Source organism: Natator depressus, chromosome 1 (genome assembly GCF_965152275.1).
Source record: "Natator depressus isolate rNatDep1 chromosome 1, rNatDep2.hap1, whole genome shotgun sequence".
NCBI classification, from domain to species: Eukaryota; Metazoa; Chordata; order Testudines; family Cheloniidae; genus Natator; species Natator depressus.
Window position 1 is genome coordinate 74,831,467 of NC_134234.1, and position 15,802 is coordinate 74,847,268.

The following is a 15,802-nucleotide window of genomic DNA, read 5'->3' on the forward strand; positions in this document are numbered from 1 at the left end:
TCCCATCATATCATCCCTTCCATAAAGTTATCAAGCTTAGTCTTGAAGCCAGATATGTCTTTTGCCCCCACTGCTTTCCTTGGAAGACAGTTCCAGAACTTCACTCCTCTGATGGTTAGAAACCTTCATCTAATTTCAAGTCTAAGCTTCCTGATGGCAGTTTATATCCATTTGTTCTTGTGTCCACATTAGTACTGAGCTTAAATAATTCTTCTCCCTCTGTGGTATTTATCCCTCTGATATACTTATAGAGAGCAATCATATCTCCTCTCAGCCTTCTTTTGGTTAGGCTAAACAAGCCAAGCTCTTGGAGTCTCCTTTCATAAGACGGGTTTTCCATTCCTCGGATCATCCTAATAGCCCTTCTCTGTCCCTGTTCCAGTTTGAATTCATCTTTCTCAAACATGGGAGACCAGAACCGCACACAATATTCCAGATGAGGTGTCATAAGTATAAAGGGAAGGGTAAACCCCTTTAAAATCCCTCCTGGCCAGAGGAAAAAATCCTCTCACCTGTAAAGGGTTAAGAAGCTAAATGTAACCTCACTGGCACCTGACCAAAATGACCAATGAGGAGACAAGATACTTTCAAAAGCTGGGAGGAGGGAGAAAAACAAAGGGTCTGTGTCTGTTGGTATGCTGCTTTTGCCAGGGATAGAACAGGAATGGAGTCTTAGAACTTTTAGTAAGTAATCTAGCTAGGTATGCGTTAGATTATGATTTCTTTAAATGGCTGAGAAAAGAATTGTGCTGAATAGAATGACTATTTCTGTCTGTGTCTTTTTTGTAACTTAAGGTTTTGCCTCAAGGGATTCTCTATGTTTTGAATCTAATTACCCTGTAAGGTATCTACCATCCTGATTTTACAGGGGTGATTCCTTTACTTCTATCTATTTCTATTAAAAGTCTTCTTGTAAGAAAACTGAATGCTTTTTCATTGTTCTCAGATCCAAGGGTTTGGGTCTGTGGTCACCTATGCAACCTTTCCCAGGAAGTGGGGTGCAAGGGTTGGGAGGATTTTGGGGGGAAAGACATGTCCAAACTGCGTTTCCCAGTAAACCCAGTTAGAGTTTGGTGGTGTCAGTGGATATTCCAAGGACAAAGGATAAAATTAATTTGTACCTTGGGGAAGTTTTAACCTAAGCTGGTAAAAGTAAGCTTAGGAGGTTTTCATGCAGGTCCCCACATCTGTACCCTAGAGTTCAGAGTGGGGGAGGAACCTTGACATGAGGTCTCACCAAATGCCTTGTATAATGGTACTAACACCTCCTTATCTCTACTGGAAATACCTCGCCTGATGCATCCCAAGACCGCATTAACTTTTTTCATGACTATATCACATTGGTGGCTCATAGTCATCCTGTGATCAACCAATACTCCGAGGTCCTTCTCCTCCTCTGTTAATTCCAAGTGATCTGACCCCAGTTTAGAACAAAAATTCTTGTTATTAATCCCTAAATGCATGAGCTTGCACTTTTCACTATTAAATTTCATCCTATTACTATTACTCCAGTTTACAAGGTCATCCAGATCTTCCTGTATGATATCCCAGTCCTTCTCTGTATTGGCAATACCCCCCAGCTTTGTGTCATCCACAAACTTTATTAGCACATTCCTGCTTTTTGTGCCAAGGTCAGTAATAAAAAGATTAAATAAGAGTGGTCCCCAAACTGATCCCTGAGGAAGTCCACTGGTAACCTCCTTCCAGCCTGACAGTTCACTTTTCAGTGTGACCCGTTGTAGTCTCCCCTTTAACCAGTTCCTTATCCATCTTTCAATTTTCACATTGATCCCCATCTTTTCTAATTTAGCTAATAATTTCCCATGTGGAATGTATCAAATGCCTTACTGAAATCAAGGTAAATTAGATCCACTGCATTTTCTTTGTCTAAAAAATCTGTTACTTTCTCAAAGAAGGAGATCAGGTTGGTTTGGCACCAATCTACCTTTTGTAAAACCATGTTGTATTTTGTCCCAATTACCATTGACCTCAATGCCCTTAACTACTTTCTCCTTCAAAATATTTTCCAAATACTACAGGCCTGTAGTTACCCAGATCACTTTCCCCCCCCTTTCTTAAAAATAGGAATTATGTTAACAATTCTCCAGTCATATGATACAACCCCTGAGTTTACAGATTCATTAAATTTTTTTGCTAATGGACTTGCAATTTCATGTGCCAGTTCCTTTAATATTCTTGGATGAAGATTATGTGGGCCCCCCGATTTAGTCCCAGTAAGCTCTTCAAATTTGGCTTCTATCTCGGATGTGGTAATATCTACCTCCATATTTTCCTTCCCATTTGTTGTCCTACCATTATCACTAAGCCCCTCATTAAAGACTGAGGCAAAGTATTTGTTTAGATATTGGGCCATGCCTAGATTATCCTTAACTTCCACTCCGTCCTCAGTGTTTGGTGGTCCCACTTCTTTCTTTGTTTTCTTCTTATTTATATGGCTATTGAACCTTTTACTATTGGTTTTAATTCCCTTTGCAAAGTCCAACTCTACATGGCTTTTTGCTTGTCACTGTATCCCTACATGTTCTGACCTGAGTAAGGTAGCTTTCCTTACTAATCCCTCCCATCTTCCACTCCTTGTAGGCTTCCTGCTTTTTCTTAATCACCTCTCTGAGAGGCTTGCTCATCCAGCTTGGTCTACAACTCCTGCCTATGAATTTTTCCCCTTTCTTGGGATGCAGGCTTCTGATAGCTTCTGCAGCTTTGACTTGAAGTAATTCCAGGCCTCCTCCGCCTTTAGATCCACAAGTTCTTCAGTCCAATCCACTTCCGTGTTTGGCCTCGCTCACATTCTTTACCCGATTAGGCACATTCTACCGCCAATAGACATTCTACCACCAGTATCATCTATTAGACTGGATGTACACTACCCTTCCTCCTTATGTCTATTCTCCTGCCCATGGCTGTATCCTTTGTTTTCTTCCCTCTGAATGTTAAAATCCGGCGTGGAGGTTATCTGGACATCTCCCAACCATCTCCCCCAGATTCCTAGTTTAAAGCTCTCTTGTGCCATCCTCCATCCTAGAAGTCTATTTCCCTCCTTACTCAGGTGAAGTCCATCCTGAGAGAACAGTCCTCTGTCCATGAATGTTTCCCAGTGGCCATTCATCCCAAAGCCCTCCTTGTAGCACCAGTGCCTGAGCCATCTGTTGAGCACCATAATCTTGTCACACCTTTGTTGCCCTTCTCTGGGAACAGGCAGAATCCCACTGAAGACCAACTGAGCCTTGATTTCCTTAAGTGTGTTCCCCAGCCCGGCATAGTCTCCCTTGATACGTTCCAGTGAGAATCTAGCCATATCATTTGTTCCCACATGAAGAACAATCAGTGGATTCTTTCCCGCTCCTGTTAGGATCCTCTTCAGCCTCAGGTCCACATCCTGTATCTTAGCACCTGGCAGATAGCACACCCTTCTGTTCTCTGGATCAGCTCTTGTTACAGGTCTGTCTATTCTTCTCAGTAAGGAGTCCCCCACGTAGACCTGCCTTTTCCTGATGATGGTGCGATTCTCCAGTCTATTTCCTGTTCCCTCTGGCTGCATGTCCTCTTGATTCCTATTGTCCCTTGCAATCCTCTGCAACCCATCCCGTATCCTCCCAGGCCTCATAATTGGTGGTATCTCCATTGACTCTTTCCCTCTTCCTATAGGACTAGCTGCTCTTCTCTTCTTCCTTGCCCTCTCACCTTCAGTGACCACCTGCTGTGCCCCTTCTTCATTTTCCAACTTCACAAACCTGTTCTTGAGCTCTGTTTCTCTGTTAGTAGCCCATCTTTTCCTCTGCCTGGTTCTTAGTCACATGCCTCCACTGTCCACTTTCCTCACCCAGAGTCTTCTCTCAGAGTTCTTTGGTCCTGCTTCCATCTGCAAGTCTGAGCTTTTCTCTTCAGCCTCCTCATGTCTTTGCTCCATCATCCGCTCAAACCCCCAGTTCTAAACTCAACCAGAGTTTCCACCTGCATCTCCAATCCTCGGATCTTTTCTTCCATCAGCTCTATCAAGCAGCACTTCATGCAGATGAAACTCTTTTCAGGTACCCCCTCCAGGATCATGTACATGCCGCAGCTTCTACATCCAGTCATTTTCATTGTGTCTTCCACTATTTGGGTCACTACCACTGCTGCCTCTGTATCTGTCATCACCTTCTCACCTAAGTCCTGTTAGTCTGAGAAAAACAAACCAAACCAAACCACCACCACTCACAGCAAAACAAACCCCCAATGAGCACCAAAACACTGCCAGAACACCACACACTCCCTTCACTTTGCCTGGCTCTCTTAGTCTTCCCCCCAAACTCCCTTTACAAACTCCCACTCAAACTCCCCTGTTTACAGCTCTGTTTGCTGGCTCCTCTGCCACTACAGCTGTCTGTGCCTGACTACCTTTATAGGACCCCTAGTCAGAGAAGCCCCGCCCTCTAATCAGGGCTCAGCTTCTCTCCCAGCACACTGCCCCTACCAGCCTCTATAAATACCAATACAAATACCTTCTCCTCCAACAGAACTCCCACTCAACATTTAACAGTGAATGTGTTCCTCTGATGTTCCTTATGAAATTATACTACTTCTTATTCTGATAGTTCTACAGCTGGTCCCAGAACCATACATAGAAAAGAAAATATAGACATTATACAGTTTGATCCCTTAATAGGCCCCTTATGGGAAAGTTCTAAATAATTTAATAGAAAAAAAATATAAATTTTCTATAGGTTTTCTCAACTGTCCTATAGAATTTAATAGAAAATGATCCCTGGTATAAAATTTAATGGTACTGTTCAACAACCTATAGAAAGTTTATCAATTTCTATTCAACTGTATATGATTTGCAATAATCCCAAGAGAATCTGAAAAAAATTCTTTAGAAGCATATTTGATTAATTCCTATTATATTCTATGGGATTTTCCCATAAGAGCAGATGATTAGCTGAGTGCCTCCCACCAGTGTGTGTGAGTGTGTGCACGCGTGCGCGCCCCCAGCACCTAATGAAGTCATCCGAGAGGCTCCCATTACTTTCAACAGCCTCTGGGTCTAATCTTTTAATAAAGATGCAATGTTCTCAGAAGCAAAATTGCAATTACAGTTTGAACAGTTTAAGTAAACAGAGCAAAATAATTTGTGATACTGTAAAATACATTTTGGCTATTTGGAGTTTAATTCATATTTTAACATTTTTAAACATAAACAGCAGTTACTGACTCAACTCTATGTCAGCCATAGCTGTTAACACCACCATATTAAACTTTTAAATAACCTTAGTTTTCTCCTCAATTTGCTTAGACAACACCCATAAGGAATTTCAACAATATTTATCATCACTATCATCTGGCAAAACTCAACCATCATCTGCCCCAGCAAGAGGTACAGAGCAGGAAAACTTTTGAAGATTCCTCTTAGGGGATATTCAACAAGCCCTCCAGTCACTAAATCAATTACAATGATACCAACAGCATTGGATGCATTCTGAATTTAGAGTTGAGAAACAGGCACCTGAGAACATGACACTAGAAATTTTATTTCAGCCTAATTTGATTTTTTCCTCCCCCAACAAAATAAAGCAAGAATTCTTCACACCTTAAATTGACGAATGTAGAAATCATATAGCCTTTTGTTTTTTAAGTCTTTGACCAACCTGCCAATAACAAATAGATCCTTTAAATGATAGCACAGTGAATAAGAACTTTATGTGTAGGTTTGGCAGAATTTGATTTTTAGGGATTTTTTAATGGTTTCAATGGATAATACGAGAGTTTAAGATTTTCTATTTTATCAACTTGCATTTTCTCAGTTGCACAAAATTATGGGATTGAAACTTTTTTTTATCTGTCTAAATTTTCACAGTTGCGGAAAATCATGGGGGTGTTAAACAAGGGGGGGAAGGGAGTCAGACAATTATTATAATCACAGTAGACATTGAGTTACCAAAAGTTAAAGCTTTATAACTATTAAAAACAAACACCACATGTCAAAATATACAATTAAATATCCTTAAAACAAACTCTAATTAGCTCTTGAGCACCATTTTTCTGACTTTGCCTATCTTTAAATTTCAATTATCATCAATGGAAATATTTTTTTGTCGGCGTCTCTGGGGAAATTGGCATGTATTGATATTTACTAATAAAAATCGACTTCCAATCCTAATTATATAGCTGTATTTCTTTACATAGTTCTTTTGTGCATACTGTTAGGCATGACTAGGACTTATTGTCAGGATTAGCAACTAAAGTATGCCGTAACACATAGTAAAGTGCAACTGGTTGCAAATGCAAAATTACACATCAGCTTTACAGCAGCTGAGGGGCTGACCCAAGTTTACTCTTTTAAACTGCTGTGTTAAATAGATGACAAATACTTCATTCAAGCACCTTAAATACTGAATGGATAAGCCCAGACTTTGAAGAGATAGGGCACCTTAAATAGAACCTAACTCGGTGATTTTTTTCCCCATATTTTCACATTTGTTGAAAGAAGTTGATATCCTAATGAAAAGGAGTTATGCTCATGAGGGGAGTCATGATAGGTATTAGCACGAAACATACATACAGAAATATTATGAGATACAACACAGTGAAAGAAGAAATCTAAAAGTACTTATTTTAACCCTATTTGTTCAGAGGACAATTCTGGAAATCAGGCTTTTGAATTTCTGTGAGATACACTGATGAGACATAGCATGGCAGAGATCTTTCTGATTCCTGGTTCAGCTGTAATAATGTTAAACTATAGTTATTCTATATCCTGACAAGACAATTTACAAGGTCTTTCAAACTCCTTTGTTGAGCAAATGGAGTTCTCACTTCTCTGGATATTTTGTATATGACCAGTTACAGCCATTTTATAGTCACTAAGTGACTCTCTCGCTTTCAGCTGTCTTTCATACATAATTTAGTAAGCATAGCAACCTCAGAATAATACTTCAGGAACTATTTTAAAGCTAGCCTATTTAAAAGAAATTCTTATAGCTGAGGTAAATATATATATAGTTCAGTTTCAAACTTCCTTTAGGGGGAACCAGAAAGCAACATGACAATAAAAGGGTTACCCCTACTTAAAAAAAAATGTGGATAAATTGGATAGTTTCTGATGTAATTGATTAGTCTTTAAAAATGTCCCTCATGTAAAGAAAGGCTCAAGGAGCTCAGCAGAAAATATAGTGTAATATATTCACCCTGGATCATTAAAAACTCTGGAAATAGTGAGCTATTTGCCACTCTGGGACAAGGATTAGATATTGTATTATCAACTCCAGAGCTGCCAGATACAAAGTATGTGTTAGAGAGCTTATTCCTTCACTCTGCCACTTCCCTGGTCCTTCTCGCATGAACAGAGAGCAACAATACCCAAAGTCCGAAGGTGCAAACAATTTGATGTTTATTGGGGTGAACTTCCAGCAAGCTTAAATACAAGTTCCTTTTTCCTTATTTTCGAATCCCAACTTACTTCCTGTTTGCCCCTAATTTATATAGTAATATTCTTAGCTATACCTTAACCAATCATTCTACTGAAATTTAACTAACCAATCCTAACATATTGTAACATGATTAGCTAACCAATTATATCCCACCACCTTAATTAGATTACACCCAGCAAAATTAATTATACAGCAGACAGAAGCAATCACAGAACCAGACAGAGATTATACAGACAAACAATAGCAAAGTGGGAACTATAATGACAAAACAATACAGAAGTGAGGATTTCACATCCCAGCTATTGATAAGTGAGTTCTTGCCAGACAGGATGCTATCAAACTAAGTTTCCTTTTACATTTTCTAGGCACTTCCCTTTCTCTGGAGGTGATAGGCACTATCAGGACAGGATTGTATTCCTAACAGCCCAATAGCACCTTCTTTCAATGTGACTAGTTTGGAATGTGAGGATGTGACCGGTCACTTCCTGGCTTATGGCTGCCTCTGCTGCTTAGCCAAAGGCCTTAGCCTAAGAACAGGGCCTCAAACAGTCACAGTAAGAGAGGGCCCTTACACCAGCAGACAGTGATTTTGATTCTTTCTTTTATACCTCTAGAACTAGCCAAGTGATAAGAATACCCCTAAATTCTTAAAGTACAGGCTTTTGCAGACAGGCCTGAATATCTATATCCTAACAGTATGAATAGAATACTAGCTTCTGTATCTTTCTCTCCCTAAGGATACTTTCTTTACGAGAAACATTGATTTTGCCATCTGATGTACAGTCACTCAAACAAAGTATTCTACCATTCTATTTCCTTGCATGACTTTTATGGAAGGAACCATTGATTTTTACTTTTTGGAATAGATTTTTAAAATATTTCTTTTAAAAAACTTTCCTTTCATCTTCTGTGGTATCTGTAGTAGGAAAAAGATCGAAGTATTAAAAAAATGAACATTATAGATATGTAAACATGCAGACTGTGCAGGAATACTACATGTTGTACCTGTATTTCTCTGAGGGTAAATTGAGCATATTTTCTGCAGAAAGAGTATCTATGAATGCTTATTTAAAAGGGAACATATATATTTTTAATTTTAATGATCCACAGTTCCCTTCTAAAAAGGCATTCAATATAAGCATGTAATATAAAGTTTTTTTATATTACATGCAAACTATTTTCCAAAACTCTTTACAGAGTAACTTCTTTATTACAAGGCAGTGGACCACAGAACATATTTGGTATACATTACAGAAGACAAGTGTGTAAAAATATTGTATGGAGAAATAGGGCAAACTCACTGCAAAGTGTTGATTATTGTATTATTAGATATACCAAGCCAAAAGTAAACTTCTTTCTCACCACATTGGTTAACAAGAGGTCAGAAATGCAGTCTCCTTAGGCATCCCAGCCCTTGTTTCACCACCCAGACACTAGATTTAATGATGAGTGGTTATTTAAAACCAATTTAATCAAATAAAAGGTTCTTCTAATCTCAAGAGATCAGCCACATAGCCAGGTCAATAAATAACTCACATCTTACCCAGTGATCACACTGTTACCAATCCTTTAGAATCTAGTATCTAAAGGTTTATTTATAAGAAAAGACAGTTAAACTGGTCAGGAAAAACAAATACATACACTAAATGCAAAGTTACTGTTTCAGGTTTGAAGTAGTGATGTAATAAACTGCTGGTTTGTAAAGAATCTGGTAACTTCCAAAAGATTGGATGATCCTCAGTCCATTGGTTAGAATGCTCCTTTTAGCATAAGCCCAGCAATCAGAGAAGGAGAGGGACAAAATGGAGATGCTTCCAGCATTTTTTATACCTTTTTCCATATGCAGGGAACTTCACAGTCCCAAACAAAGCTCCCAGCAGTTTATGGAAAAGAACAGGCACAAGATGGATTCCAGGGTCACATGAGTAAGTCACATGTGTTTACATGCTCTGATGACTCTTTACCCATATTTTGGCTAAAGCATCCTCAGGCAGGCTCCCCAGGTGGAGAGGAGCTTCTTCTATGATTCATTGTAAGAGTTAATTGTTTCTTAATGGGCCATCAACCTGAATAGTTCATTCACAATGTGCAGGCCATCCTGGATGTTACCACAGAAGCAAACACATTTGAAATACTGGTACATAGTCAGTATTCGTAACTTTAGATACAAAGATAATACATGCATACAAATAGGAAAATCGTATTTGATAGACTAACTTTTCCATTGATACACTTACATGACACACTTTGTACAAGATTTGTTGCAATTGTCTATTGCAGTGGCAATATTAATTATATAAATGGTTGTTTCAATCACACATCACACTTGCATTAAAATTAAAATGATGCAATGCTTAATTGTTTAAACTCTTTTGGAATGCATCCTTAGATGCATTAAAATAGCATTTTTAATCTATGGGATTTGTTCAGCAAAATTAATATTTCTCTATTTTGGGAGCTGATATTTACATACTGTGTTTGTTTAGCAATAGCAACTTCAGTTTCTACTTCAACTTCAGTTTCCATGGTGCCTTTTCTTGCAGATGCATATAAAATTGTGGTGCACTAATATAACCTAAGTCAGTATACTGTTCACGGATATAAAACAGAATTTGTCAGCTGACAGCCAGGAAAGAAAGTATAACAATATGGTCTCAGTTTTAAGATATAAGTTCTTATCATTAACTATTCAGGCAAATCGACCACTTATATGCTTAACACTGTTTAAAGGTAAAATGAGAAAGGGATGGGAAGAAAGCTTTTCCCCCTTATTTGGCTTCTTTATGATGTATTAGAAGGCCATTTAGTCTTGTCTACCGTGGATCACTCTATTAGGCCAGGAGAACTACTGAAATGATTATGTCACAAGAAACTGTACCCCGAGGGGAACAGAATATTAATCAGACTGTTTAAATGAGTTGTTATGCTGCAGCATTTGACTGAAATCTTTATTACTAACCTCTGCCTCTGCAACTGGTATATATACACACAATACTGCAACACAAACAGTTCATCTAAAAGAGTTCAAAGAGTTTTGCTTCTAAATTGAGGATGAAATCATGACTCTGATGAAGGTAATGGGACTTTTGCTATTGACTCAATGCAGCCAGGATTTCATCCTGGGTTTCAGCATCTTGCTTGTTTTCATGATCTTGAAAGACACCCTGAAAAGTTTAACTGAATGGAGCAGTGCATACTCAGATTTGTGTTTGTTTGTTTGTTTGAGGCTACCTATAGGCTCAGGAGAATATCAGAGCATTTGTTTACACTTCTTTCTCATTTTCAAGTTTCATTTTGCAGCCTATAGGGCTGGAAACATTATTCCTCCCCCTCACCTCCCACCGCTGAAGGAAAATGTAATTTCTGGAACACTCATTTGATAACAAATATATTCAAAAGTGAAAATATTGAATGATTATCCTGATGTTTATAGAAGCTCTTATTACAAATAATGTTAATGCTTCAAAAATTAACATACTAGTAAACTTTTAAAATATCCTATTACTGTAGATTTTGGTAAACTTTAGAAGTAAATTAATTTTCAAATCTCAAAATTTCAGAATTTTTCCTGGAGAGATCTGAAAAATGTGGAAAAAAAGCAGAAAATGGGACATTCAAAGATAACTGTAATTTATACAGTAATTAACAGATATTTGTGAAATATTCAGAAAATTCAAGAGTAAGAATGGTACGTTTGGAAAAGGTACTTTATATTATTCATATAATTAAGTTTAATCCATACTTTAAGTGCAGATCTCAGTGAAACCTTACCTTTTCCAAAACAATTTGCCTTTGGGCAGAGAGAGATGGACATTTTAATATATGAATGTTGAAAGTTACAGTAAGTTATGGCCAAGTGAAAAAGGACTTTTGAAACAGAAATGCTTAAACAATCTGAACTATAGTAGTCACTCCCATTGACTTCAATGGCTGTTGGATCAGGTCTTGAGTGCTCCAGCTCTAAGACTACAATGAAATGAAGGTTCAACGAATCTAACAAAATTATAGCTGTTTCCTGAGGTGTTTCACTAGGATGGTAGGGGCTCCATGTATTCTCTCTTCTCACCCCTCTCCTCATAATTTGGCCCTAAAAATCAATATTTTAATATAAATTAGATTCCATTAAAGTTATAACTTTTTTTGTGACATTTTCCTTATCATTACATGGTCAGAAGTCTCTGAAGAGGATAAAATACTCTCAAAAATTCAACAGTGGAGGGAGTGAAGCTATTAAAAAAAAATCCTTGTTAAGTATAGCAAATCACCTGGTAGGCTGTCTGAAAGTTTGATAAAAAAAAGCATCAAGCTGTCTTCAAACCAAATCAAACTCTTCACTGAAATAAGAGTTTTACAGACATTTTAGAGACCAATAATTTCACTTGTTGTGAAATATGATAAAGACCCTATAATGTGTGGCAGCTAGTCCCTCTTACCAAAAGTGGTTTTAAGCCACAGCCCATAGTTGGGGGGTTCAGAGGCACTGCATTCCCACTGTGCCTTCTGGAGGCATAGAGCTTCCAGGAGTGCTGGGAGAATTCACACAGAAATGACTGTTGTTGCACCCTCAGAATGCAGAAGTCAGCTCAGCTGGCCAATGAGGAATCGGAAAAAGGTCATGATCCCTCTCCCTTTTGGGGATTCTAGTGCTCCTTGCAGAACTAGACTTTCTGGGCCTTGCTTCAAGTAGCACAAGGATTGTGACTGGATGGCCCCTCCATAGCTGTTTGAAAGTCTGTGTGTTCTGTTGCTTCTCCCTTACAATTCACATATCTACAGGATGAGACACAACCTGGCTCTATAAATTATATATTAAGTCAATGGCCACAAGGCTCAATAAAGATCCCGATCTTGTGAACAATGGTGTGTAGCACTGCCACTGAAGTCAATGGGAAATTATATGCTGGAACATTTTACACCTCAGTCTCTAGGGTAAGGTTGGCGCCGGATGGCTACAGCTTTGTACATGAGTCATTTATTCCAAGTACATTACTAGCTTAATACACATTAAGGCCAAATATATCCCTGTTGTAACTTCCCTGATGTTGGCTCAAGCTGGCAGCATGAAAGTGATCAAATACCTTGGGTGAAAATGGAACTTCAGTGAACAGGAACATGAGGAATGTGTATACCTAGACTCTGATAGACCAAAGGACTAGTAAATCTGATTATTCATTACACTTGGAAGGCTTGGAATGAGATCATATAATGAAAATTCAACAAAGAGAAACCTCATTTGACCATTTGGGAATGATGCCTATATAAAATTAATTAACTATATTATTTAAATTCAAAGATACACACAGGCCACCTTCTCAGATGAGGAGAACCGGGGGAGGGGATAGCTCTACACTGTCTTTCCTTTCCTTGGATCTTGTGCTGGAATATTCCTAAGAAGTAATTTAAATCTTGTTGTGCTCCATTTCACAAATAACTGCAGCATAATACAGTTGTGATCCTGACTCCTATGCCTACATACACGTGTGAACCACTTGTCAGCTGTGAGGTGTATTTTGTCATATTAGTAAAAAGTAAATTAACCTATTCTTAATGTAAAAGGTGACTAAAATGCATAACTACCATTTACTTCACATTATAAAAAAGAAGTGAGGCTCTCATGGAGGTTGCATTGTAGAGAAGACTCATCAACAAGGTGCAGAACATGCTTGAGGAGTTTCAGGATTCTTAGGGCTCTCTCTACATTGCAAATAATTAAATTAATAAAACTATATCTACTAGTATGTTTATTTTCATTATTTTACTATGACCAAAGGTGTACGTTACACCAAAGAAATACATAAGCCTTCCCCAAGGAGTTTATAAGTTACATTTTGATGTGACTTGAGTGGATTCACAGTAGGCAGGGATGAGGCAAGCAACAGTCATGGTTACAACAATACAATCACATGTTACTAAGTTATTATGGCAGTGAAGTGTTTTATTTTATATCTGCATAAAACAAAAGGGAAAAATAGTCACTAAACCATTCTACTCCATCTATTCTGATTAGATTTGTACGTAGCACTCATCATTGTTGTAGCTGAGCACATGTAATAGAAGATGTAAGATAGTAAATACTCTTATTCACTTATTGAGGGCACAGTAGAAGAGGGGAGTTTCCATAATGGATTTTTGGGCTTGATCCTCCAAGGTGTGCTCTGGGCCCATTCCAACAATACAATCCAACATATGCTTAAATGTTAAGCATGAGGATAGTCCTATTGACAATTAATTGGAGAGAGAGTGGCATGACTTAACTGAGGAGAGGGTTGTGAGTTGGTAGACCAGAACAGCATAAGAAGGGTAATCTACCATGAAAACTGACACAGAGAGGCCTGTAGAAGGCAGATCAAGGCCGGCACATTCTTTCTGGAACCATTTTTTTTTCTGTTGTCTTTTCTTTCCTTTTCGTCTCATCTTGTTTTTTTCCTCCAATTTAAATTGTGATTGATTTTAAAGTTACATAGGTTGCATTACCCTTACTATTTACACTATTGGCTTTTTGTTTTATTCTATGTCTATTAGTGTAATTATGTCTTTGAGATAAAGAAAATGAAGTGGTAGGTCTCACATTGACTCATTTCTGTCTTACTGTGTATCCACTAAAAGAGAAATAGATTAGACATACATGAGATCACTTTTCTCATGTTTTTCAGTTTGCCTCATGTGGCTTTCTTGCTTATACTTTTCATTCAAACGTGCCTTTCGTTAGGTCTCTTTGATTCTCCCTTATATCTCGTCGGCTCAGTTCTGAAATCCTTGTTTGTGCCTTACTCCGTATTTTTAGCCTTTTCATTGTCTCAACAGTTTCCCAAATGCTTTTCAAGGCTTATCAGGGTTCAGCTTTCCAATGGGATAGCATCTCTAAATGATCATTTTTGGAGCAGGCTGTGATTTAAAGCATGGCCCTTGAATATTGTATATGGATCTAAGTGCATGTTCCCAGCAGGCATTCTCTGGGGAAAATGTACTTGAGGCACCTACAGTGTCTTTACAGGAGTTTGGCTATGTCTACTCTACAGAGTTTTTTCGATAAAAGTTATGCCGCTTTAATTAAAGAGTTTTAATTAAACCGCTGTTGCATGTCCACACTATGTTCCTTGTGTCGGCAGAGCACATCCATACTAGCAGCTCTTGTATCGACACAGAGAGCAGTGCACTGTGCGTAGCTATCCCACTGTGGAACTGGCTGCAGGGTGCTTTGGGAGGGATTTTCAATGCCTTCTGGGGCAGGTACAGTGTCACATGATGCAGGTTTCTCAATCCCATCAGTCCATGGGCATCCTACTAGATTGCCAGTGACTTTTCAACTGAAGTGCGGGGAGAAGGGGGCAGAGTATGTAACAGGGACTGCATAGGGGTGCAGGGGAAGAGACAGAAACAGAGTGCATGTTGGGGATGTGTGTGAGAGACTGTGTGTGGGTAATGTATATGTGTTTATATGAGAGAGAGAGAGAGTCTGAGTTGGGGAAGAGTGTGTCAGCATGCTTCTCTTTAAGTTCAGATAGCAGCTAATGCTCTCTCTCTCCCACCCCCTTCCTGCAGCAGGAGCCTGCTCTGCTCTGCCTGCCTGCTTGCCCTGGAGAGAAACACTCCACATTAATGGTTCTGATTCCCCCCCGCAAGTTCTCCCACAGCCTTCTTAGCTGCCGGCAACATCTACATTGATCCTCTGTCACTTTAACTTTACTGCAAAAGTCTTTATGCCTCTCGTCGAGGTGGTTTTATTTTGTCAGCAAAACAGCAGGGTTTTACCACCAAAAGTAGTAGCTTGGTAGTGTGTATACCTCTACTGTTTTGTCGGCAAAAGGCAGCTTTTGTTGACAAAAGTGTGTACTGTAGACAAGGCCTTTGGGTCACAGCAGCCTTTGCCAAACCCTTTAAGGGTGTATCTTCACTAGGAAAAATGTGTGTTCTTAACTTGAGTTAAAAACCATGGAGGAGACCAGGTTTTACTTTGACATGCTAACTCATGTGAAAACTACAAGCTGCTTTATCTTCACTAGGATTTTACCTCAGGTTAGTTAATTTGAGTTAAGAACACATCACTTTTTATCTTGTGAAGACAAGACCTTACAGGGTGACATATGCACTCCCTCCCCAGCACTATTCCTCCGTGCCTATCTGGGGAATCCAGTGATGCTCATACACTGCACAGGTATGTCCTACATCATTCAGGACTGAATTGTGCCCATTAGGACCAATTTGTATTATGGAGACTTCATGCTACAGAGCCACTTGGGGAGCTCCGGGTGGCAGAATCCCTAAGAGAAACAGAATGACTCCTGTAGTTTTCTCCAGTAACCAAGAGAAGCATGTTTATGGTCATATCCCTTGGTGGAATGCAGTCCTGCTGTGCCCTGCTTCCTTTTGGGCAA